Raw genomic sequence first — 25,566 nt, forward strand, 5'->3', positions numbered from 1 at the left:
AAAAAGCTGACAAAAATGACTTGAGTGCAGATCAGATCTCATGGAGAAACCTGACTGGTGTCTGGATGAGTTGCTCACTGGGTAAAATGGGAGAGTTCAGCCAGGTAGTCCAAGAAGGATGGCCCAGTGTGCACACTAAGACCTTGTACACATGACTAAACAGAGAGAGGGAGGTAACAGTTTTGTGGGGTGGAATTAGACTGCTTCATTCTCTACTCATAAACAAGATCTCCACGGGTTTGGGAATGACGCCATGGTCTCTGGACACCACTGAGTCCTACTGAGAATTGTGGAAACGCAGTCCCAACTTCAAAATGCTTTCATCTACATAATGCCTTGTACTGTGTGTTCTTTAAAAGAAGGGGAATAGAATTGCCCCTAATTTGAAAGACACCAAAAAAACCAAGGGGACCAATTAGGATAAAATCTGGCTTTGCATAAGTATTGTGCATAAAGGAAGGATAAATAAAAAGGCAAGGGAGTTTATGAGCTGTCCAGCAGCTGTAGCTCACTTTGATGAGCCAAGAAAAGAATTTAAGGAATATGAACCAGTTATTAGAGGAAAACACTGCATCAGCTTTAGTTAGCAAGAATGAAAAGTTGGCTAAAAAACAGAGAGGAATAAACATTCAAATGGACCCTCATTAGTGCTTGGATCAAGTCTATAGCATTCGAAGGTCTTTTGAAACCTACAGGGAAAAAAATGAAAGATAAATAGGAAAGGGGAAGAGCATGATCCAATTGAGATCATGCTTATTGAGATGATTTACAATGATTTAAATGCACACTCTATTAAAAAAGAGGCCTGAACAGGATTTTAAAAATATCTTTTGTACACGCTTTGAGTTCAAGTCCAGAAAGACTGTACCAGTGTCACAATTTCAGGGACAATGGATTTTATTTTCATGGTTCCAATTAAGTTTATTAATATCTATAAGCAAGACATGAAGAATATAGATAGGACAGCATAAAAGTAATCCTAAAATGTGTGAAGGGTACAGGAAGGGACATCCGTTAAGATATAGGCCTGGTTGCTTTAAAAGACAGTGGATAGGGGTGCCTAGCAGCTCAGTCGGCTAAGTGTCTGACCCTTGGTTTCAGTTCAGGTCATGATCTCAAAGTTTGTGTGTTTGAGCTCTGCATTAGGCACCGTGCTAACAGCACGGATCCTTCTTAGGATTCTCTCTCCCTCTATCTCCTGCCCCTCCCTATTCAGGCACGTGAGCTCCCTCTCCCTCACACACACACAAAATAAATAAATAAAACTTAAAAAAAAAGACAGCAAATGTTAGAGGAGCTTAAATAAAATAGAAGTTTATTTCTCTCTCACATAGAAGTCCACATGGGTAGGTGGTTCAGTGGAGTAGAATGGCTTTGGTCCCCAAATAGTCCCAAATGAACTAGACATTGTGTGGCCTTTCTCCACCGTGCTCTGGGCTCTGCCTTCATCTTTGTGGATGAAGATGGCTCACCATGACCATGTCTGATTTCCAAGCTGTGGGAAGGAGATGGAGGAATCTGCAGGTGGGCAGATTCCTTCTACACAGATACCAAGGGCTTGTATTTATCGCTTCTGCTCACAGCCCACAGGACTGCTTAGTCATAGGGTCACATGCAGTCACCAGAGTCTGAGAAATGTGGTCTTGAGCTGGGAAACCATGTGCTAATACTGGGATAGAGGTGGAAATGGAAACTGGGAGACAATTGGCAGTCCTCATACTCACGTTCCTTTCTGTGTCTCATTCCACTGGCCCCCAAGGTTATCCCTCCACTGCATGCTCAAAACTGGTCCAGCATTGCCTTATTTGCATTCAAGCCAGTGGGAAGGGAAGTAGAACATGCAGGGCAAGGAGCTTCCTTTGAAGGATGAGATGTGAAAGAAGCCCATGATATTTCTGTTCTATCCCATTTGCCAGACATAGTCTCATGGCCACATTGAGCTGCAAGAGAGGCTGGGAAATGTCTGGGTGTGGTGGTGTGTAAGGATTCTATGAAGAAAAGGAAGAAAGAGAGACTGGATATAGGGAGACAAGTTACAGTCTCAAATACAAATAGTATAAAATGTAATTGTTGAGAGCCAGTTCCACTTCAGTATCTTTGTAAGATACCAGCAAATTATCTCAGGTCCTTATAGACTAAAGGTGTTTGTGATTATGAAGGATCTTTAGTAATCCAGTGAGACCATCAGGCTCTCCAGCTTGAAAACATTTTGTGTGTTCTTAAAAATAATGATTTCTATTAGAAACAATTTGTCACTCAAATGACATTTTCAGCAATTTTGTTTGAATCGAGGAGGCTTAAAAGTACTGTGCAAATCTAGAAGGCTTCTCCAAGCTGTGTTTTACCTATGTCCTGTGAAATGATTTTGGAAAACAGATACATAACCTCTACCTCTTGACAGTTTCATGGACTGTATTGCACACTGAAATTTTACAAGTCCTGCAGGAAAGAATCTGCTTCACTTTCTTAACCCAACATGTGCTAAATTTATTTGATCACTGAGCCCCCCATTACAATGAACTTTTTACTTTTCTATGCAGTTCATTCTTCATGGGACACATTTTCAGAAACATTTTCTAGCATGGTAGAAACAAGCAATGATGGGGCACCTGGGTGACACAGTTGGTTAAGCATCTGATTCTTGATTTTGGCTCAGGTCATGATCTCACGATTGGTAGGTTCTAGCCCCACTTTGGGCTCTGCTCTGACAGCGTGGGACCTGCTTGGGATTCTCTCTCTCTCCTTCTCTCTCTGCCCCCCACCCCCAAAATAAAGAACTAAACATTATTTAAAAGAAAATAAATAAACAATGATAAGAAACAAGCAAAGTGGTGATTAACAAGCAATATACACAGTGCTTAATCTACCACCTATCACAAGGAAAACTGAATTGCCAAGGATAAGAACCGGCTGATTGATTGTGAGACCCTAAGCACCTCACCTAGCTCTTTGGTTCTCAACTTTCTCATTATGATAAGAGAGAATTTGGACAGATCACACCTAATTCTAGGAATTATAGAACATACCCCTCCTTTACCTATCACTGTGTGCTGATAGATTCATGCTTTCAACAGGAATAGTTCTTCAGAGGCAAGAACTAAATCTGTCTTCCACTGTAACCCAGCATCTTCCCCAGAATAGGCTCTGATTGAGGGAGTGAATGAAGGGATGGAATGAATCCTAATAGAACAGGTGACCTGGCCCCCTTAGGGAAATGACGGATTATTGGCGCCTCACAGAGGAAGCTACCCAGGTGAGAAATATCAGTTGACTTGGTCACTCAGCTAGAAAGTGACAGGCAAGGGCAAGGACTCCAGGTGCCTTCCCAAGCACCTTGCTCTTCCTCCCACATCCCAGTTTCTCACATAGCGTGGGGTCCAGCTACGTTCTGGAGGCAGAGCCAGGTCAGGACACAAAGGCTATACATCAAATTATTTGCAAAAGCAAATAGCAAATTTTTCTCCATTGCTATTTGGAGCAGAATCCAGTTCTGATGAGAAATCTCTATCCTGTCATGGGAAAATGGTCATTAGAATGTTAAGAAAAAACAAGATTCGAATCTTTGGATGGTGCATGCCATTCAAGCCTGTAAAAAACCAAAACAAAGCAAATTTGTGTAGACATGGTGATGAGAAAACTGCAAGAAAACATATTGACATGCTAATAATTTTTATCACTGAAAATAAGGTGACTTTCATTATTGTCATCACTGTTTTGTTACTGGAATCAGTAACCTGGCCACACCAATGCATGTTTAACAGTGATGTCACTGTCACATTTAATTTTTACCTCAAATCCACTGGTCCTGGGCTCCCAGTGGAAGTCTTTATGGCCCACTTGGCTGTCACCTCTCACTGACTGCAGACTGTCTCCAGCAAGGAAGATCTCTGCTGCAGAGCCAGACTGAAGGAACTTAAAGCCAGAAGGCTCTGCAGACCACACCCCACCATCTTTCCTGGAAGGGATCAGGGGACCTCCGCATCAATCACAATGCCTGAGGACCCAAAGCCCCCAAAGCCAGGCCCACCACACACACAATGGAGCTACTCTAAAGTCTCTCGCCCCCAGGGTAACAGACAAGCCACAAAGCCAGGGGTTCCAAATATAGGCACATTCTGTCTTTTGCTAGAAGCGGTTGCCTTGCACAGCAGAGAAATGACATCACTGAACTTAGGTTTCCAGGTTATCGCAAGCACATGCTCTAACACAAACTGATTTTAATGGTGTCTTTTGTGGAGCTGACAGAATATTTGCCTGAAGGCCATTTGAATGTTCACACTTAAAATATGCCTTGGTCTTTTTGGCTTTATATCGGATAGGGAATAGCAGGCACATTCTTCCCAAGAGTCTCTTCACTGAACAAATGAGGCAGTGAGGGGAACAGTTGCTATCATTTTACGTTTCAGCAGAAGAGTAAGAAAACCCTGAAGTTAATCAGGGAGGGCTGTGTGTGTGTGTGTGTGGTGCCCATGCTTCATGAGGTCCCAAAAGCATTTAAAAATGAACAAAAACAAAATAAGACTATAAAATATGCAGCATATTTACCTTGAGCAACACTTTATTAATTTTTAAGTGTATTTATTTATTTTGAGAGAGAGAGAGAGAGAGAGAGTGTGTGTGTGTGTGTGTGTGTGCAAATGGAGGAGGGTCAGAGAGAGAGGGCAACAGAGAATCTCAAGCAGGTTCCATGCTGGCAGCACAGAGCCCGATTCAGGGTTCCATCTCACGAACCATGAGACCATGACCCGAGCCTACATTAAGAGTCAGATGCTTAACCGACTGAGCCATCCAGGCACCCCTGCCTTGAACAACTTTTTAAAAACACATTGATTTTCTTTATGGTGACTCTGAATAACATCATTTGGAGGTTATGCATAAAGTCTAATAAAACATGTGGCCTGCAGGACCAAGCAGACCCCCATCCTGCAGAGCCTTCTTGGTGCCCTCCTGACCCTGGGATAAGCCATGTGTACTGGTGAAGGAAGGGACTGTGTGAGCTTCCAGCTGCTGTGAGCAGATGGCAGGCAGAGGATGGCAACAAGGGACTCTGTGGGAGAGTTCTCAGGCATTCTGACTCTGGGCATGTTGGCAGGGTATTTCCCACCCTCCCTGGGCTGACCCATATCTGCTTAGAGGGAAGAAGGCAGACTAGATTGCATGATATAGACAACGTGGGCTTGATTGCACTGATCTCTTGAGGCTGGAATTTCCCTTTCGGCATGGGTAGATCCGAATGCTAACCCTCCCACAGTACCAGAGCCAGAGGCCTGCCTGCTGCAGACAGCCCGGGAGCCCCATTCATGGGAGAAAGCTTTCCCGAATCCCCAAGCGTGAGATTCAATTAGCCTGACTGGAGTTACAGACCACAACAGTGACTCCCCCTTCTGCCCTGCAGCCCCCAGCTTGCCATTCTATCTGGTAGCCATGTGGCCGCACATCAAGTTCACGGCAATGGCTCAGAAAATTCTGTGGGAGGCAGAGCCACAGGACATGCTAACTGCTGGGCCTGGCATCCCAGAGCCAGTCTCACAGGAGGAAACGGCCTCAGAAAGAAGGGGCATCAGGCTGCTCGTAGGGGGCACGTCGGCAGTGATGAGGAGCACTGTGAGCAGGTGAGGGTTTGCAGACCCCAGGGAAGTCATGTTCTAAGACCATAAGCGTGCAGTCTGGAGCAGGTCGTGTCTGGGAGACCCTGGCCAACAAGAGCATGCCCAGGCCCTGCAGCTAAGGAGGGGAACACACAACGTGGGCAGGGGAATGGTCTATAAACACATTTGTGAGAAAGTAAAACTCTCAGCTCACCTCTCCCCTTTCCTATCTCCCGGCACGCATACTCTATGCAATTACTGGCCTTCAGCTTGAGCAGGCTGTCTTTAAACTTGCATCCCAGGCAAATCCTCCCCCGAAGCCGCTACCCAATTTAGCATGTGTCTTATCTGAATCTCAAGACGCTAGTTCTGTTTTGATAGACGAATAGGAACAGTATTTTTGGCAGTTCTGCTAATTCATTTGTGTTAAAGCCAAGGCAGCCTTCCCCACTGCCACTTTCCCAGGGATTTCTTCACTTTCCCTCTCGTGCCCCTTCAGTGAGGCCCTTGGGGTGCGAGGATGAGTCACGGGTGACAGAGCGATCCAGAGCCTCTCTACCTGTCCCTCCAATGGGGAACATTCTGAATAATGATGGAGGTTGTATTTTTGTACACAGTGAGACTCAGGCCTCTGGTATGACTGGTTTGACGATCCCAGAGAAACCCGGGTCTGGAAGGATCACACGGTTGGGACCCCAGCACCTTGGGTGGCTCAGGTCATGGTAAACCCCTCAGAACCCTCCATTAATGATAACATGGCTTTTATGGCAACCGAGGGATCCTGTACAACCTGGTCTGCATTGCTTTGAGGGGGTTGGAGAAGTAAATGGATACAAACATGAGTCTGAGTCATTTTTACATAAGCTTCAGATGTGGGGGCAGTTGCAGCTGGAGTATGAGCTCATCTGCTTTTCCTCCTCGGAGTGTTGCCATCTTCCCCTCTGCCCCAGCTGCCTCCTCGAGTAAACCCACACAACACAGTGCAGGTTCACAGAACGTGTGTGGAGCACTCTTCCTCACTGGGCTGGGCTGCATTATGCCTTCCCTGGACACGGTGGTGTGTCTAACCTCAGCTTCCTGGTTCCAGGCAAATCCCCCCTCTCAGAGCCTCTAAAAGCATTATAGTGAAGGTCCATCCCCCAGGGCTCAACTGTCTGATACAAGAAAGGGAGCGTGAGTCGGGGAAACTGCTGGACATACTGCTGCCTCTGTCCTCCCTGTCAAGGAGATCTAGAATCCACCCCTGTGCTCTCTGCCACTGAACTAGGACATGGCCTCAGGCTCTGAGAAGATCCCCTGGAGCAAATGCCCGTGCAGAAGCCTCTTTGCCATTTCTCTCTGGGAGCAGAGAAGAGAGCCCTGTAGGCTGTGGTAGTCTGGGAAGTCTTCCTGGAAGAGGAAAACTGTTTTGGGATTAAAGAACAGGTGAACCTGAGAATGTCCTGAAGAGATTGGTGTGGGCAACCTGATTTGGGTCCGCCAGAGGGCCCCTGGAGCCAACTGGAGGTCTGCTCTTTTCTCTCCTTTGTTGGGAAAACCAGGCCTCAGGGTATAAGGAGAATATATGTTTGGGGGTATAGGAACCAAATGATTTGCTTCCTGGATTTTCATGTTTAACCATGTAGCAGCATCTTTGCAGGTCAGAAAGAAAGGAAAGGCACTAGCCATATCCCTCTGCCCCCAGAGGTTGCCTGCAGAGACCCCTATGTCTACAGAGGACTCAGTGTGTGTCTGTCCCAGGCTGTTTGTTCTCCGGCCTCTAGAGGGGGTGGGCTAAGGTAATGGCGACCTGCCTCCCAGGAGCAAAGCACAGGCCATGAGGGTGGGAGTTGGTGGGTGAAAACCCCAGCTTCCCCCTCCCCCTACGGGACAATGGTAAGGGTTGTAATTGGCAGGGTGTTTCTGAAGGCCTGGGCAGGATGGAGCCTTGGTTGCCCACAAACATAAATCACCTGTCCCCAGCGTGAGCTGCAGTCTGTTCTTTAGGGGGAACACAAACTAAGATTGTGGATGAGGAGGATCCCTTCTCAATTTCCCCTGGGATGAAGGCAGGAGGAACTTTGAGGACAAAGGCAGAGCTTGGACATAACCAAACACCACACCAAGGCCTTCCCTGGGATCTCCTCTGAGGGTGCAGCTGATTGTGAGGCAGAGGAGAATGAGCTGTTTGCCTTCTGAATCACTCCTGGATCTTCTATTGGGCTTCTGAGGGCCTGTTGGGCTGTACTGTGGCAAGCTTTAGCTCCTTCAGGACGTTGCTGGGAAGGGGACAGGACAAGTGCTCTGGGGACGCCAGAGAAGGAGCCGGCTTTCCTCTCCTGGACCACCGTGGCCAGATACTTGATAATCCAGGTGGGGTTTCTCTTATTCAGATTCTCAGCTCCTCATTCAACTCTAAAAAGAAGACTTCTCACAGTAAGGATGCACTGGGGGAGTTTTTGGTCAAGGCCTTAGACCTGTGGCCCTCTGCCCTGAGGGCCATGTTATAAAACTAGCCAAAAATGTCCAGGCCATGAGATATAAAGGAAGATAGGGAGCTGTTCCAGGTTCAAGGATGCCAAAGAGGTGGTCACAAGGGGCAACAAGGCCCAAGGGCTTCTCTGTCATGGGGACATTGTTGGCATAATTGGTGAGATCTGTAAAAGGTCTGTAGATTAGATAATAGGTTTGTATTGGTCTTAATTGGTCTTTTTGAAGTGAGAGAATGTTCTTGTTTTGGGGGGACACACATTGGAGTATTTCAGAACATGGGAGGGAAGGCAGAGAGACAGAGGGAGGGAGAGAGGTGCTCACGCCTCAAGGGGGAACGCAGGGAACACTCAGGAATCACCCTCCACTGAGAGGCATGAAAATAGACCCAAGTACCAACAGCAGTGGAGTGGTGGGAGCCGGATTTTAGTTTTTAAATTGCTTATGAATAGGCTCTGCAAGTCCCAGGAGATAAATGCCCTCCACCCCCAACTGGGGTTTCTGACCCTGGGCTGAGTATGTTATAGTTTCCTGCCCTCCGGGCAGCAGGGAGCATGAGTGGGCATAGAGTGGGGAACACTCCATTTTATTTTTGGTCTTATGAACCTTTACTGAAACCCCACAGGCCTGCAAGAGGGACTTCCTGGCACCACACAATGGTTGTCATGGCTTAGAGCCCTGCTCCTCTCCTCCAGGACACACACTGACTCAGACATTGGGGGAATTTGGTCATTCCCTGCTGAGAGGTCAAGGTCAGAGCAAAGGCAATGAATGGCTTGGGTCTGAGGAGAACTCCATTCTTCCCCACCAGGCGGCTTCCTTCTGAAATGCCCTCATGAGGGCTTGAAAGAAGTCAAAGTAAAAGCCCTCAGCAGGGCCACTGCTTGAGCTCACTAAGGAAACAAGGCCCATGCTTTCCAAATGAACCCCAGAAGGTGCGGGCACACTTCCCACAGAAGTTACTGTCCCCTCCCATGTGGTATGGAGACCCCACCAAGGATGCTGGTTGACCCAACCCCATGGTGCTCATGCTCAGTGAGCAAAGAGCAGCCCCTGAGCCTGACTTCCAGCTTACTCAGACCAGGTCAATGAATGCATCCCCACACAAGCCCTGTGGCCCTAAAATCAGTGACTGGACCCCACCAGAGGGTTGATGGTAATTTGCACCTTGTGATTCCTCCAAGGACCTGGTTGTCCCCCTTTGGTAAGTATAGGTTACCCTTGGTGACAGGGCCAAACATCCTAGGGCATGTTCGTTCTAATCCTGTTAGTGACAAGGGCATAATCCGGCTGCCTTCTGGAGATTGCAAGCTTCCAGGTCTGGGAGGCAATGCTGTGGAAAGAGGACATGTTCATTACCCAGAGTCATGAGAACCTCAGAGAAGATGGCCCTGTGGGTGGCACAGGCTCTCAGGGCCACACTGGACATGCTATCTGTCCCCACCTGCCTACTACAGCCATTATGGACTGCTTACCATGGGACCAGAGCCTTGTCATTCTGCCTTGGTTTGCCTCTCTGTAAAATGGGTATAATGATAGCATGGACCTGGCGGGGCTATTGTGAGTATGGGATGCATTTATTCATGTGAAGACTCTGGAGATGTGCTGAGTGTCAGGTGTGTGCCCACACTTGTCCTGCCGGGAGGTGCGCATGCCCAGCCAGCCCCTTCCCTGGAGGGAGGCAGCAGTTTGAGCCCATCCATGGAAGCTGTTTGTGGATTCTCAAGGGAATGACATAGCAGGGGCTGCCTCATCATCCCTGAAGACTAACCACCTGCCCCCAAGCCAATGACCTCAGCCTGCCACAGTGGAAACTGAGTTTGGGGATAATGTGGGGTCAGCTCTCACCACACTACTGCGGGCCAGAGCCCATCCTCTGGGTTTTATGCTTGGGAACCTGAGAGTTGTGAGTTGCTTTCTGCCATTCCCTTCCTTCTTAATGCCATGGCTTGCCAGAGAATGTGCAGATCCCCCCATACACAGCAGGGGAACCTTGGGTGACATGTTCTCTGACACCACCCAGTCCCTGGGTCCCCCAGGCACTCAGAGCTCCCTCACCTTTTCTAACACATCAGACAGTACCCAAGAATATGTGGGAACTGTGTTCCCTCATCTCCCTCAAAAACTTCTGTCACTCTAGATGTAGTTCATGTTCTTTCCATGGATACTTACTCCTGCCTCTTAACATCCCTATAATGTTGGTGCTAAATAGAGGTAGGATGTTAAAATGCTTCTTGATTCCTGGTCCACAGTTGTGCAGCAATGTCCTAAAGGTCCTGTAGGTCTTTCATCAACATTGCCCTTACTCTGGTGCTTTTGGCAGAGGGGCAGTGAGTGATGCTCCCCACCCCCAAGTCTTGACTCTCTGAGCTGTATTATGTGGGTAGAACGCAGGCTAGAAACTGCTCCCTTTTGTTCCGAGACAACAGGAGGTTGGCATAGGTGACAACACAAGATTATCTTTGTATTAATGCACTTTACAAAATCTATTCTTGGGGCACCTGGGTGGCTCAGTCAGTTAAGCATCTGACTCTTGATTTCAGCTTAGGTCATGATCTCACAGATCATGGGATTGAGCCTCGAGTTGACCCTTGCTGGGATTCTCTCTCTTCCTCTCTCTCTGTCTGTCCCTCCCCTACTTGCACTCTCAAAAATAAACAAACATTTTTAAAAAAGATTCTCTCTCCCTCTGCCACCCCCAACAAACACGCATGCACACACACACACACACTCTCTCTCTCTCTCTCTCTCTCTCTCTCTTAAAAGAAAATAAAATCTATTTCCAGTCCAGTTATGAAAAGAATTTTTAAGAGCTGGATGCCCCCTCCCTGGTCCAGGGAAGACAGAACTGCCAAAGTGAGCAGAGTTTCCCTTAACCTCCAGTGCCTAGGTCTGGTCTGGCCCCAAACCCCAGCCTCCATCCCTTCCCTCTATTTGTTAATTCTAGATGGTACTGTCTTTCCCCCAGTCACCTCTGCAGACACTGTGTCTTCCCTGGTCTTCCTCCAGGCTTCTCCTCTGGTCTGCTGGTCTACACCGTCCTCTAGGCTTCTTCTCTGCCTAGAAGGTTCCATCCCACTTCCCACTCTGCAACCATGCCCATCCTTTGAGGTTGACCTCCCATGTGCAGTCCATGCCAACAATGTTGGAGCTAATCTTTAAACCATGGCTACCCTTTCCTCCCTCCCTCCCTTCATTCTTTCATTTTATCTTTCTTTTTTCTTCCCCTTTCTTCTTCCTTCAGAAAACACTTGTTGGGCCCTCAGGTGGGCCAAGTACGTGCTGAGCACAGAGAGACATGATTGGAGCCCTATCCTGTGGCACTTGTGGCTCAGCTGGAAACGAAGCCACATGCAGACATGGATGACACACATCACACAGAGAAGAAGCTAAATGTGGCCAGTGGGATGAAGGAAAAGAACCAGGTAATATGTAATCACAGGACATGATTTAGTCTGAGGGTCAGGGGTTTCTGGGAGGAAGGGACAGTTCAAGGAAGGTCCTGGAAGATGTGTACTGGTTAAATACTCAATGGGGAGGGGAGGTCTTGAGGATAGACGATCCTTGCACATTTCTTCAATTCATTCATTCAGTCATTCACTTACTCATTTAATCACAGGGCGATGCTTGCTATACGCCAGGGCCAACCAGATGCTGGTGAGACAGAGCCAGTGAACTCTGCCAGGAACATTGGAGGGCCGACTAGAGGCTGGTAAGACAGAGCCGGTGAACTCTACACTGGTGCATGGTGATGTTGGAGAGGGGGGTCAGACCTTGCTGTGTCTCACAGGCCAGGCTAAGGGTTGGGGTCTTGATAGGAAGCAGAGTAGAAAGACATTCAGTGGTTTTAAGTATGGTCTTTCCAAGATTAGATTTGTTTTGAAAAATGTTTCCATGAGTTGAGTTCCCGAAGGGCAGAACCTGAGATGGTGAACGTGTGCAGGGAGATTTTCAGGATCTTGGGTCTTGGATACTAGGATCTGGGGTCAACAACTATGGAAGGAAAGGAAGGGAATACCGCAGAATTGGGTGGAGGAGCTGGGCTGTGGGGCCAGCCCCATAGGGAGCTCCAGACCTGGAATGCCCTTCAGAGTTGTTCCACACGGGGACTCTCACATGCCGCCCATCAGTCATTGGATGGAGGCTGTGCACACGGGGCTGTGACTCCGGGTGGGGCAGCTGTCAGCAGACGGGTCTGGAAGGGCCTGACAGCGGCTCTAGCAGCAGTGGTAATAAGTCCTGTACTTTCTCAGGGGAATCTGGCCAGTGCATCCCAGCATCCTCCGCAGACACTGACATTATAAATCTACCAGCCTCGTCTCCTTTCTGACCATTTGTTTATCTGTGGTCACTAAATTCTCATGTAACATTTAATTATTGGTTGGCCTTCCCTCTCCTCCCACCCTTTAAATTTATTTCTCCTTCAGACTATGGATCATCTCTTAGGCCAAACCGTGGAATCCAGCCTATGGACCCCCATAACTCCTCAGTGACTGACACATTACAGTTCTGATCAAAGGACCCAGATGACAGTTTGCAAACCCAGACTAATACAGAGCCACAACCTTTGGAAGTAGTTGCTTGCAATTACTTATCAAATGATGGATGAGCCACAAACTCTAGCAATTTTCTAGTAAGTGATGGGCTTTTTTACAGTGTACTCTCCCTATAAACTGGAAAAAAATCTGGTGTAGGATCCTGAGTTGATCTACTAGGCCCTGAAATTCCATTTTCCTAGGTGTCTCCCTGCCCTCCTCCTCCAGCTCCCTGACCCAGGCCCCTGCTCCCCCACCTCTCCTCCATTCATGATGTTGTGCTGGACTTCCAGGAGAAACATAAATGCAATGCTAGAAAAATAGAAAACTTAACGTGACAGTGTACAGCAGATAACGAGCATATCAGGACCAAAATGTACAAAATATCCTTCCCCCAGGCAATTAATTCAGGATATCACCTTCCAGGAAATACTTCTCTTTCGGGAGTTGATAAATACCACTCTGTTCCTCCCCTATGTGCTCCAATAATCATTAAATGGGAATTTATAGTTTTTTGCGCATGCTGTGGCAATAGCATACTTCCATATTGTCACATTAGAGTCACTTATTTTTTTGTCTCTCTTAAGCTGAGACCTTCTCTTTCCCTTGACCTGTTCTGAGACCCAGCATATGACCAGCAAACAAGTCCTCAACACAGCAAGGTTCAGAGAGGCTTCCAGGAGAGGGCAATGCTCATCCCCATGGGATTGGTGTTCAGTGGGTGTTCTCAAGCCCTGTGACTCTGAAGGATGTCTGTATAAGGGAATTCGGGACAGGAGACCACAGCAGAGATGGTCAGTTTCTGCCCACATGCCATGGCTGTTATCGTTTCCAAACATGTGGATGGCTTCCTGCTCCAGCAACCAGACTCCACCTGTTGGCTTCCTCTGGCTGCAGGCAGGCTGAGGCATCTATGCGAGGTGCAGGCCACAAAGGACCAAGAATTAATGCCCCTGGGGATAGTCCTCTATCATTTATGAGTGGGAACCATGGTTAAATAAGATTCTCTGCCCCTTGAGTGGGACAGCTCTGTGGCACATGTTTTGAACTCTTCACCCCAGACCCCATGATGGATTAAATTCCAATTGCCCACAGTGAAGACTCACTTGTCCCCACCCCCTATTATCTTCCGTGTCTCACTTCCCCATACCCTGCTGCTGCTCCTGGGATCAACTCGCAGATAAACCAAGACCTGCCTCTAGGGGAGCCTAGTCCAAGACACAGGCTGCCCTCTGACATTTTTGCATGGCCTGGAAATGTTGATCTGGCATCGTCTGTGCAGAAAACTAGAGGTCTCCATGCACGTCTCACCCACATTCCATCCACAGACTCCCACTTCATGAACTGCCACTCAGTCACTCCAGACTATTATTCCCACTTCCATAAGGAAAACATACAAAATGCACCCTCTGTCTTAACGCCTATCCTCACTACCTTATTCCCTAAGGTGTAAACAGGTGGGCAGGCACATCGTTTCTACATCAGATCTGTACTGAGTGCATCTGTGGGCTGCTAGGTACATATGGCCACATTCTTATGCATAATAAAATCTGATAGCACATACTAGTCCATTACCATGAAGCAGCTTAATTTTTTACTGAACTCAGTGGTTTAAAACATTTATGATGTGTCTAAATAAAAACAGAATAAGGAACAGACTTTGAATACCTGGAATGTTTTGAAAGAACATCTAAGTAAGCAGCCAGAGAAAGGGGCTCAGGAGAGGAAAGTGTTTAGAAAGTATTCACAAGAAATCCAGCAGGTGTCATTCCAGCTCCTGAACCTGAAAACACTCCGATAAATGCTGGGGGCTGCCTGAAGGATAGCTCTGCCTGGGGGAGATTGGAGGGACCCTGGGTCTCGGGGCACTAACCATTTTGTCCGTTACGCTGCTAGCACAGTTCACACAGGCAGGATGAGGGCTGTCAGCTTCTGGCTCCTATTTTCTGCTGATGTCAGGATTTCCTTGCTCAGCAAACTGAATGTAGATCTTTAGATTGTTGAAAATTAGACCTAGGCGGAAGGTCAAGGCACCAGGGTCATTTAGCCTTGAGAAAAGAAGGTTGATGGGTGATCAGATGACATTTTCCAATAGGAAAAGTCTTATTGTACAGATGGTGACCAGCTGTTCCTTTCATGGAGGCATGGAGGCAGGGTAGACATGGGGATTAGGTTTAGACAAAGATTGCTCAGATCGGAGTCTCTCTATTGGCACTGGAGGGAGAACCCACGGGAACCTGTAATCTCCTTTCTGAGAGATGTGGGCTAATGAATAAGACTATTTCTTGTCTATCTTTTAGCCTTTGTTAATAGAGTGTTCTCTGAGACAGACCCTAGTGTTTTATGGAAGCTTATTGCAGTGTGTTGGGAAATACTTATTAAATAGAGGCTTTGAGGTTACATATGTGCATGTTAAATTCAGGAAATCTGCATGATTGTGAATGTGTATGAAGATATGAGGGACAAAATCAGCACTTTCTCCTCTTCTATCTCTGAATTCTACCTGTTTTCCATCCTTAGTGACCCCTTCCACCCTGATTATGCCTGTATGTTTTAATATCTTTGTGAGTCCCTCTTTTCTCTTTATGACTTTTAAAACAATCAGAGGGCAAGACTTAACAAAGCTAGGCCATGCCTGTGGGAGTCCCTGTGTCCCATGGTGTCGGTAAGTGCTCACAGCTGCTAGATACTTATTAACAACTTTCATTTTATAATAGCCCCTGGGGAGAAAGCTCACCAAAATTGTAACAAAAGCACGTTTGCAATATTTACAACACTACCTAGCATACAGTAGGGTCATTTTAAATTTTACCCCAATAAAGTAAGTTCATATGGGATATGATATGAAATTTATAATATAAAGTTTATTCTGCAGAACACATTTAACAACAGACATAAGATTGTTTGGATACAATGTCTCCAGTCGCCTCTCCTCCCTGCTGAAAGGGTCACAGCTGGACTTCCTTGAGAATAGAGGCACATAATCTGTTTCACTTTGCTACTATGCTCTTCAACAGTTGTTGAAGACACCCACTGTAATGTTAGCTTTTCAACAAAATAGAGAAGGAAGTTAAAGAAAATTACTTTTATTGCTTAAAAACAAGACTATAAATTGGTATTAGGAGGAAAAAAAAACAAAACATAAGGGTAGTTTTAGTGGGTATTAAAAAGGTTTTTATTTTATTTTTTTTATTTTTAAAAATTTACATCCAAATTAATTAGCATATAGTGCAACAAAAAGGTTTTTTTTTAATAATTTAAAAAAGAGTGAGGAAAAATAAACTAGCAGAAGGCCAAGTGAGCACATCAGCCTCACCTGTGATATGATAAAGATAGGTTAAATGTTAAAGACTCAAAGTATAATTTTGTAGTTCATAGCTTAAAACCATATGTTCCATTAGATCACTCAGTATTTTTCTCATTAAGCTGTTTTTTTTTTTGCTTCAATAAGAACATGTTTCTTTTTCTTTTTCCCAGTATCCAAAACTTCTAAGTATACCCATGAATTTTTTTTTTTTAAGTTTCTCCTGAAACCTGTGTCAGAGAAAACTAGGACAAAGAAATTTCTCACAATTCTATGACCACACATGAATATCTTAGAAGGGATGGCTGTGCTGTGTTCTTTTACCAACTATGGGGGTTTCAAAACAATCCAGCAGCAGAACAATAACCGAGAAAATCAACTCTCGGCTACCATCTGTCCTCTCCAAGCTCAGATTTTGTAAATATCTAGAGAATCAACACAAGCAAGCCAGTGTCTTTATGCAATTTACTTGAAAGCAAAAATAGCAAAACATTTCAGTTAATATTTTTCAAATAATGTTTATTTTATATGAGCCTTCAGCTCATGATTTGCCAGTGCTTATTCTGAAGGCAGCGTGGAGCAGAGCTCAGTTTTCTATTGGTGAAATGCCCACAGCAGTCAAGGCAGGGCTTTTAAGAAGGGCTAACCCATCTTCTCCCACAAACTGAGCCCTTAGCACCTCGTTATTAGCTACCACTGTTTCTAGCTGTATAGCACAAAAACCTAAGACTTTATTCTCTCAGCACTGAAAGCTAAAGAGATTTTTGTCAATTTGGAAGGAAATAAACAAACATGAACCTCTAAAGTGGCTTCCCTAAAAACACAAAAATACTGTATTCCTTGATCACCACAGGCTTTACAGGGTTTGAAACACTAGCAAATGATATCCATTATACTGTGAACATCAAGATCAAGATGGAAGCAGCTCGAAATTTTATTCCATGTGATTTATGCCCTTGTTGGTTGGATTCTTAAGATGTCACACAGCAGGTTTTGGTGTTGATAAAGTCAGTGTTTATTTTGACTTGACTTTCTGCCCTGGGGGGAGGGTGCCTTCTGAGAAGCAGCAGGATTTGGTTTAAACCCCTCATTTTACCCACCTTCAAAATGCAAACAAGGGGCTGTTTTTCCTTTCCTTTTGTCCAGCAGCTGTGAATTTGTCTCTGAGGCTCTGTTTAGCTTACTTTCGAGAAACCACATATGTACTTGGCTTCATTCTCCCACAAGACTGAACTGTTGTTAGCACAAAACATATAAATTGAGAGATTAATTTTCTTTGAGAAGACTCAACTAAAGTACCAAATCTCCTGATAAGAATAATCTTTAAAAATCTAATAAGCCATTTACAAAAGTCAGAAAAACCACACCAGAAGGGCCAGCATTTTGTTTTTAGTAAAAAAAAATGCCCTGGAGCCAGCAGTGGGAGACTTCAAAAGGGCTCCCTTTATCCAGAAGGATAATATGTCTTGTTTTGTGGCAACAGGATCACCCACTTTTCCAAACCTTCATGAAATGGTAGAAAATGGCTTTTCTAAAGTAAACCCCAGAGCATTGTCTGTTTACCAAATTACCAGTAGACCTATAGAAGGGATTTGGACAAACAGCAGTGTCATGTTCCATGACCCAGAAATGGAAAATACTGCCTTTTAAATACATGATGTGGTCTGCTTTGTGAAGTGGTCTGCTTCCACTAAAATTCTTTTCTGTCCATATCATGGTTCATATATGAAGTGTAGGAGAATGTCAACCTGCATAATGGGTCACGGTAGAGCTAAGGACCTTGCACCTGGCAGTTTATTTGCCACATGCCTTAAATAACTAAACTCTTGTATTTGAAAAATAACTCCCTGAGGGGTACACTGACAGGCAGCAGTTACTAGGTTTCTGAAGTGTAACATACACCAATGGTTGGAAGGTGCCTCCCTTTCTTTTTTATTTATTTATTTATTTATTTATTTATTTATTATATATGAAATTTATTGTCAAATTGGTTTCCATACAACACCCAGTGCTCATCCCAAAAGGTGCCCTCCTCAATACCCATCACCCACCCTCTCCTCCCTCCCACCCCCCATCAACCCTCAGTTTGTTCTCAGTTTTTAAGTCTCTTATGCTTTGGCTGTCTCCCACTCTAACCTCTTTTTTTTTTTTCCTTCCCCTCCCCCATGGGTTTCTGTTAAGTTTCTCAGGATCCACATAAGAGTGAAACCATATGGTATCTGTCTTTCTCTTTATGACTTATTTCACTTAGCATAATACTTTCCAGTTCCATCCACGTTGCTACAAAAGGCCATATTTCATTTTTTCTCATTGCCACGTAGTACTCCATTGTGTATATAAACCACAATTTCTTTATCCATTCATCAGTTGATGGATATTTAGGCTCTTTCCATAATTTGGCTATTGTGTGCCTCCCTTTCTCTAGCACAGTGACTCCATCCCCAGCATTCTTTCCCCATATTGGGGCCCTTTCACTTCCTGGTTCTTCCCTTAGTTGCCCCCAGCCTCTTCCTGTTATCTGTCTCCTCCTGCTTCTCCTTCCCTCCCCTTCTATCCCTACCTGGAAAGTAGGATAGCTGTAACCCACTTCTGTGGAGGGTGCAGACAACACTGGAAACTAGGGACCTCTTTTCCTGGCACGTGCCGATGGGACTGGGAGATGAGGTCAGCCCCAGGACCACTGCCAGGAGCTTCCGGTGGATTTTATGGTGATTCTGAGCTGTGACCTGAGCAAAGCTGGATGTCAGAAGTGCCCTTAACTGAGGATGTTGGAAGGCCAGAGTGTTCTTTGAATTTGAAGTGGTCTTATTAATTATTCAACCAGGAAAATAGTTTCATAAACCTGGCCATCCTGAACCAAGCAGTGCAGACAGGGCCTGGTGAGCAGGAAGTAGCACCTGGGATCAGAAAGAGCCCAGGAATGGAAGGTAGACAGGGGCGCTGCCTCTAACTCCCTCTCTGAAGACATTATTGACAAGAAGGAAATGATGCATGAGATCCTGAGAAAGAATTTCAGAGAAGTAAAAATGTAATACAAACATAAGGCCCACTTCCAAAATTGTTGCTGTGGCCAAGGCCAATGGTGGGGCTGAGGCCAAAGGTCAGAAGGCTTTGGCTTTGTAAGAATCACAGACATCAGTCACAATGTGACTGGGGGTGTGACCTTAGGTCAATGAGGGCTAAGCCTCTCAGCACAGTGCATGGCATAGAGTAGGCACTTAATGTGTGTCCGTAGGACACATGAAGAGCCATAAGGCAAGGGTAGCAGCCTGCCCTTTGTGTGCACCGTACACATACACGGATTCCACTGAATGGAGGAGAACATGAGATTGCACCAAGTTTGTTAATCAAGCCACATACAGGAGGAATTATATCGAGATTATCCAGACCACAGGCCCATCATATCCTCATCAACATTGAACAACAGCTGACTTTTATCAAGTGCAAGCTGTGGCACATGTGTGCCGTATCATGTAATTGGCAGAATGGGATCATGGAGTCCAGGGATGCAGTTTGTCATAACAGGGGGTATGATCAGATATGCTAGGCTCACTTCCCACATCCACTCAGGCAGTGTGATCCATAGGGGAACCTCCGTGAGGAAATGGCAGGACCAGCTGCTCAGGAGGAAGCAAGGAGGCCAGCACCTGTCTCCAGAGAACAGGTCAGGAATGGAGGAAACAGATGGAAGAGTCTCTCTCAGATGCAAGCAGGAAGCAAATGCACATGCACACACCCACACACAGTCTCAGCTCATGTGACCTTGGGTACCTCCTCTGATTTTCCTAGGCGGCACACATCTCTGGTGACCTGATAGCCATGAAGTGTCGGGAAAGGAGAATTGGATGTGGGCACTGTTACTAGTTCTGGCTGTGCCTAGGTTCCCTTCTATGACCTTGGGTCAAGGTTTCATAGTGATTGCTCGGGAATCAACTACTCATTCCCTGAATTTTACAGATGAGGAGACCACACATGAGCTGGAATCGGTTTCTCTTCTAACATCTTGTGAACCGTGTCATTATACATGGTGTGGATCAAGAGGGCACGGAGGTTGTGGCAACAATTCTATGGGGGACCTGAAAGCCACCTTGCTTTGTGATAACTGCTCATTTCACTCTTCCTCTTTGTGTTGTGAGTCACAACTCATTTTCTCACTCCCCCAGGCATTTCAGGTGCACAGGTGAGGTTGAAGAGACCTACCAAACCAGGACTGGGGATAAGTCTGATGCTCTTTGTTCTTAGTGGACCACAGTGGCTGAAAGGAAGTACCTGTGGGGTTCTCTGCAGGGATGGACAGAGCATGGAGGACTAGAAAGAACACCAGTGTGGGTTGAATTGTGTGTCCCAAAAAGATACGTTGGGAGTCCTAATCACTTGTGTTTCATCTTATTTGGAAATAGGGTTTTTCCAGGTGGGCCCAATCCAATATGACCAGTGTCTATAAAAGGGGGGATTTGGACACAGACAGACACACGCACAGGAAAGACAACATGCAGACACAAGGAGAAGGTAGCCATGTGACCAGAGCAATGCACCTGCCAGCTGAGCAATTCCCAGGATCGCCAATGAACACCAGAAGCTGGAACAAGCAAGGAAGGATTCTCCGCGTTGGAGGGACAATTGCCCTGCCCAGCCTTGATTTTAGACTTCTGGCATCCAGAGCTGTGAGAGAATAAATTTCTGGTGTTCTAAGCCTTCTAGTTTGTGGTATTTGTAATGAGCTAATATAGGTAGGTCTTTCTGAGTGTGTGTCCAACCCCAGTAGCTCTGTGCTGGCAAATCTAGGATAGTGGCCAGCACCCAAAGCAGCCTCAAGGAACAAAGATACCACAGGACATGGGCTCAGCTGCACCTCTCTGGTTTGGGGGAGCACAACTCATGCAACTCAGGGACAGCACAAGGCTTATGGATGGAGTGGGCAAGAAAGATTCAGGCCTCTTCAGCACCAGCCAACACAACCACATTCTGCCAGTGGGCTGATGGCCAAGCCAGCCCCGTATTCTGGTTCCCTGTACTGTGGCAACAGTGCATTTCCAGCTTGGGTTAATGTCCTCTATTAATTATTACATTTTGGGGTGACTTCCTAAAACATTGCATAATACTAATTCATACTTTCTTTCTCTCAAACATGCACACACACACACACACACGCACACACACACACGCACACACACACACGCACACACACTCACACATTTACACAGAAAGCATGGTGGGGTAGAAATAACTTTCGAGTTAGAGTCAAAAGACTCCTACTCCATTTCTGGCCCAGCACTGGCCCCATGTCAGGCTCTGTGCTGAGCAAGGAACCTGCCTACCTCTCACCCTCTCAAAAAAAACCTGCCTCTCTCTCTCCCTCTCAAAAAAAAAAAGTTCTTAAGTAGACCCAAAGACAACAGGGAGATTAAAAACAAGGACATTATAGCAATTTGAGACCAATGACATCCACGTTTACATCAAACATTAAACACAGCCTACTTCCTAGCCAGATTTATATAAAATGCCACACTAAAGTTTTATTTAACCTAGTTCCAACCACCTAATAATACATCATGTCTGACATCCAACAAAAAAATTACAAGGTATGCTAAAAGACAAGAAAAACCAGTCTGAAGACACAAAGCAAGCATCAGAACCAAATTCAGACATGGCACAGATTTGGGGCTTATTAAATCAGGGATATTAAAATAAAAATGGTTAATATGTTAAGGGCTCTAATGGAAAAACTCAACAACATACACAAACAGATGGATAAAGTAAGCAGAAAGGTGAAAAATCTAAGACGGAGTCCAATGAAAATGTTAGAAATCACAAACACTGTAATAGAAATGAAAAATGTTTTTGATGTGTCTATTAGTAGACTGGATGTGGCTGCAAAAAAAAATCAGTGAACTTGAAGACATGTCACCAGAAACTCCCCAAACTGAAAAGCATAGAGATAAAAGAATGACAAACAAAACAAAACAAAAGAATATCCAAGACCTATGAGGCAAATAAAAAGATGTAACATGTGTAATTGGAATACCAGAACAAAAAAGAAAGAATGCAGCAGAAGACCTATTTGAAGTATTATAGGTGAAAATTTTCTACATCCATGAAATTAAGCAGTTTTCAAAAATGTCTTTTTTTTAAGTTTATTTTTATTTGAGAGAGGTATAGAGCCAGCAGGGGAGGGAAAAAGAGAGAAAGAGACAGAATCCTAAGCAGGCTCCACAGCATCAGCACAGAGCCTGACACAGGGCTTGAACTCATGAGCCATGAGATCATGGCTTGAGCTGGAATCAAGAGTTGGATGATTAACTGACTGAGCCACCTAGGTGACCCTCAAAAACGTCTTTTTGAAATAACTTTCCACTAAGAAGATGGGAATCACCTAACACTGGGTGCTGCCTCATATTTGGACATAAGTGATTAGGATTCCTCCTTGGTGCCCACATCCACCCTGGGCATGACCTTATCAACATGGACAAAATATGTTTGCAAGCATCTCTTCTCATTAGCTGCAAAGTTCTTTAATGTCAGACTCAGCATAAACAGAGGCAGAACTGGGTTTGCCCATCCATCCCTCACTCTTTCTCTTGTCCATGGTATCATCTAGCCATTCATTAATGTGTTGGTTTATTCATTCTTTCAACACACACTGTGACCTGTCATCATCCCTGAGGCACTGGGTGCTGGATGCTGAGGGTATGAAGAGTAAGCCAGGGAGAAAAGATCCAAGCCCTTTGGAGCTGACATCCCTGTGTGAGAGCTAAAAAACAACCTATAAAAACACCAACCAAAAAGTAAACAAGCCAATGCATAATAAGATAACTTAGCACTCTGCAATTAGCACCCTGCAAATAAAAATAAAAAATGGGAGAATTGAGGAGAACCTGAGTGTCTCTGTTAAGCATTTGACTTTTGATTTTGGCTCAGGTCATGATCATGGTTCATGGGATGGAGCCCTATGTTGGGCTCTGTACTGAAAGTGCAGAGCCTGCTTGGGATTCTCACTCTCCCTTGCTCTCTGCCCCTCCACTGCTGGCACATGTGCTCTCTCTGTCTCTCAAAATAAATAAATTTTAAAAATGGGAGAGGGGCGCCTGGTGGTTAAGTCAGTTAGGCCTCCAACTTTGGCTCAGGTGGTTCATGAGTTTAAGCCTCATGTCCAGCACTCTGCTGTCAGCACAGAGCCTGCTTCCAATCCTCTGTCCTCCTCTCTCTCTGCACCTCCCCTCCCCTGCTTCCCTGCTTTCTCTCTCTCTTTCTCTCTCTCTCTCTCTCTCTCTCAAAAATAAACATTAAAAAAATGGGAGAATTGAGATAAGGATAAGTGACTGAGCAAGGTGGGGTGGGAGGAAGGTACCTGCAGTCAAATGGTCTGAGAAGGCCTCTCTGTGGATGGCCTGTTTAGGCTGAGGCCAGAAGACTGAGAAGGTTTGAGCAGCACAAAGATGAATAGCATTTCAGGAAGCAAGTGCAGCATGTGCAATGGCCCTGCAGTATGAAACAGTTGGGTGTGTTAAGGAAGACAACAAAGGGCAGCATGCAGAAGAGCAATGGCCAGGGTTGGGTCAATGGAATGGACACAAAGGAGCCCAAGATTGCACTGTCAGCATCTAGAAGCTGTCACAGAGTTAGGTATCTCTGTGGCTCCTACTGTAATGATTCTAATATACCTACCTGTTCATTTTCAGAACTATATCCCAAATTTTGAGAAACATGAAAGAACATTTTAAGGTTTAGAATTCAACCCATTGAAAGTATTTATTCAACTCTGGACCTTCTGGAAGCATGCAGCTGTCTTTGGCCCAATTCAGGGTTTAAAACTAGAAGATCTGCTTCCTGAGTCCACAAACCCACTCTTGGTGGCTGCCTAAGTGAGTGGCTAAATGTGTTGGTGCAAACCTCCAAAGTGACAAAGAACTTAAAACCCTAACACTCCTTCCCATACTTTTCCTCTGTTTCATCAAGGAGGGCCGTGGGCAAGGATGGCACTGGCCATGACATTCAGGCAGGTGCTCTCTGTGCCCTCCTATAAGTACTAGCACTTAGGCTTTCTGGGGATCCCTTGCATTTGGTACACAGGCAAGTATCCACTCTGTAGTCCACTCCTGTGGACTCTGTTTGTCCAGTGTCTGAGAAAGGCCAGTCCTGTCTTGTGGTTACATGTACCTTAAATGTGTGTCCTTATCCCTGTTTTGAAGCTGCAAATGAACCAGAGTGTGGCAAGCCGTAGGGACAATCACTCTTTCTCTTCCTCTGTGAGATGGTCTTGGTGAAAGGCTTCTCACCTCATTTTGCCATTGGAATAGAAACACAAGTAAAACCACAATTTTGCTGTTCTGATTCATGAGGACAGGGTCCAGGAGCCACCCTGCCTGAGCTCAACCCTACCTGGAGGAACACAAGGGTCTTTGTGGCTCAGAGGTAATTCAGTCCAGTTCAAGAGAGTTATGGGTCGGGGCGCCTGGGTGGCGCAGTCGGTTAAGCGTCCGACTTCAGCCAGGTCACGATCTCGCGGTCCGTGAGTTCGAGCCCGCGTCAGGCTCTGGGCTGATGGCTCAGAGCCTGGAGCCTGTTTCCGATTCTGTGTCTCCCTCTCTCTCTGCCCCTCCCCCGTTCATGCTCTGTCTCTCTCTGTCCCAAAAAAAATAAATAAACGTTGAAAAAAAATTAAAAAAAAAAAGAGAATTATGGGTTAAGAACTGAAGTCTTAACTGGTAACAAAGGGGATGCATTTACCTAACTTTTATCTTCTCTGCAACTATGGAGCCAAAGGACAGATTGCATTTTGTGTGTCATTTATGGAGTAGAAGCAGCACTGGGGAGAGGTGGTGCAACCTCAAGGGATTCTTGGTGCAGTTTTACAGGTATGCAACCAAGAACCTTCTCTGATACCTCTTTCCCTTCCACCCCCACCCCAATACTCTATCCATCTCTAAATCCAAATACTTCTGTGTCCTAAGTAACTCTTCCATCTGTCCCATGCATACCACACCCATAGCAACTTTCCAGCCAAAGTTGCAGTGATTCCTTACTTGGACCACAGAACATTCCAAAGGGAACACATTCCCTCCTCCATCTAAGTTCGGGGGTTTCTTGGTTTCCTATCGTGCCTAAGCTAAAAACAGAAGTCTTCAATGTGGATGACCATTTGGATATAACCATCCTTCTTCACCAGTGTGGGACCCCTCACTCTGTCCCCTCTTTCTCAGTGCCAGCCACACTGGCTTATAGGCCCTGGAGCACTCCATATTATCTCCTGTTACAGAGCCTTTACACATGCTGTTTCTTCTACCTGGAATACTCCCTTCTGTATCCTATCCAAGACAAACATCTCAGCCAAGCTTAATCTTACATATTTTAGGAGCTCAATCCTAAGATTCACTTCCTCAAGTGGACTGGACTCTGTCCAGTACATGTACTCTACTTCAGTTTAGATAGGTTTCATTCCCATCACATATACATAGAAATTGGACTGATATTTGTCTCCATGAGAACAAGGGCCTCTTCTGTCTTGGTTTATGTTGTGCCCCCAGGGCCTGGGATAGTGCCAAGCTATGGTAGGAACACAATAAAATATGTGTGGAATGAATCAACAATGAATGAATGGGGGAGTGAATGAATGGATGAGCTCTTGGGTCCTACACATTCTCTCTTCTCTCTTTCTTTCTCTATCGGGCTC

This window comes from Prionailurus viverrinus, chromosome A3 (genome assembly GCF_022837055.1).
Source record: "Prionailurus viverrinus isolate Anna chromosome A3, UM_Priviv_1.0, whole genome shotgun sequence".
In the NCBI taxonomy this organism is placed as follows: domain Eukaryota; kingdom Metazoa; phylum Chordata; class Mammalia; order Carnivora; family Felidae; genus Prionailurus; species Prionailurus viverrinus.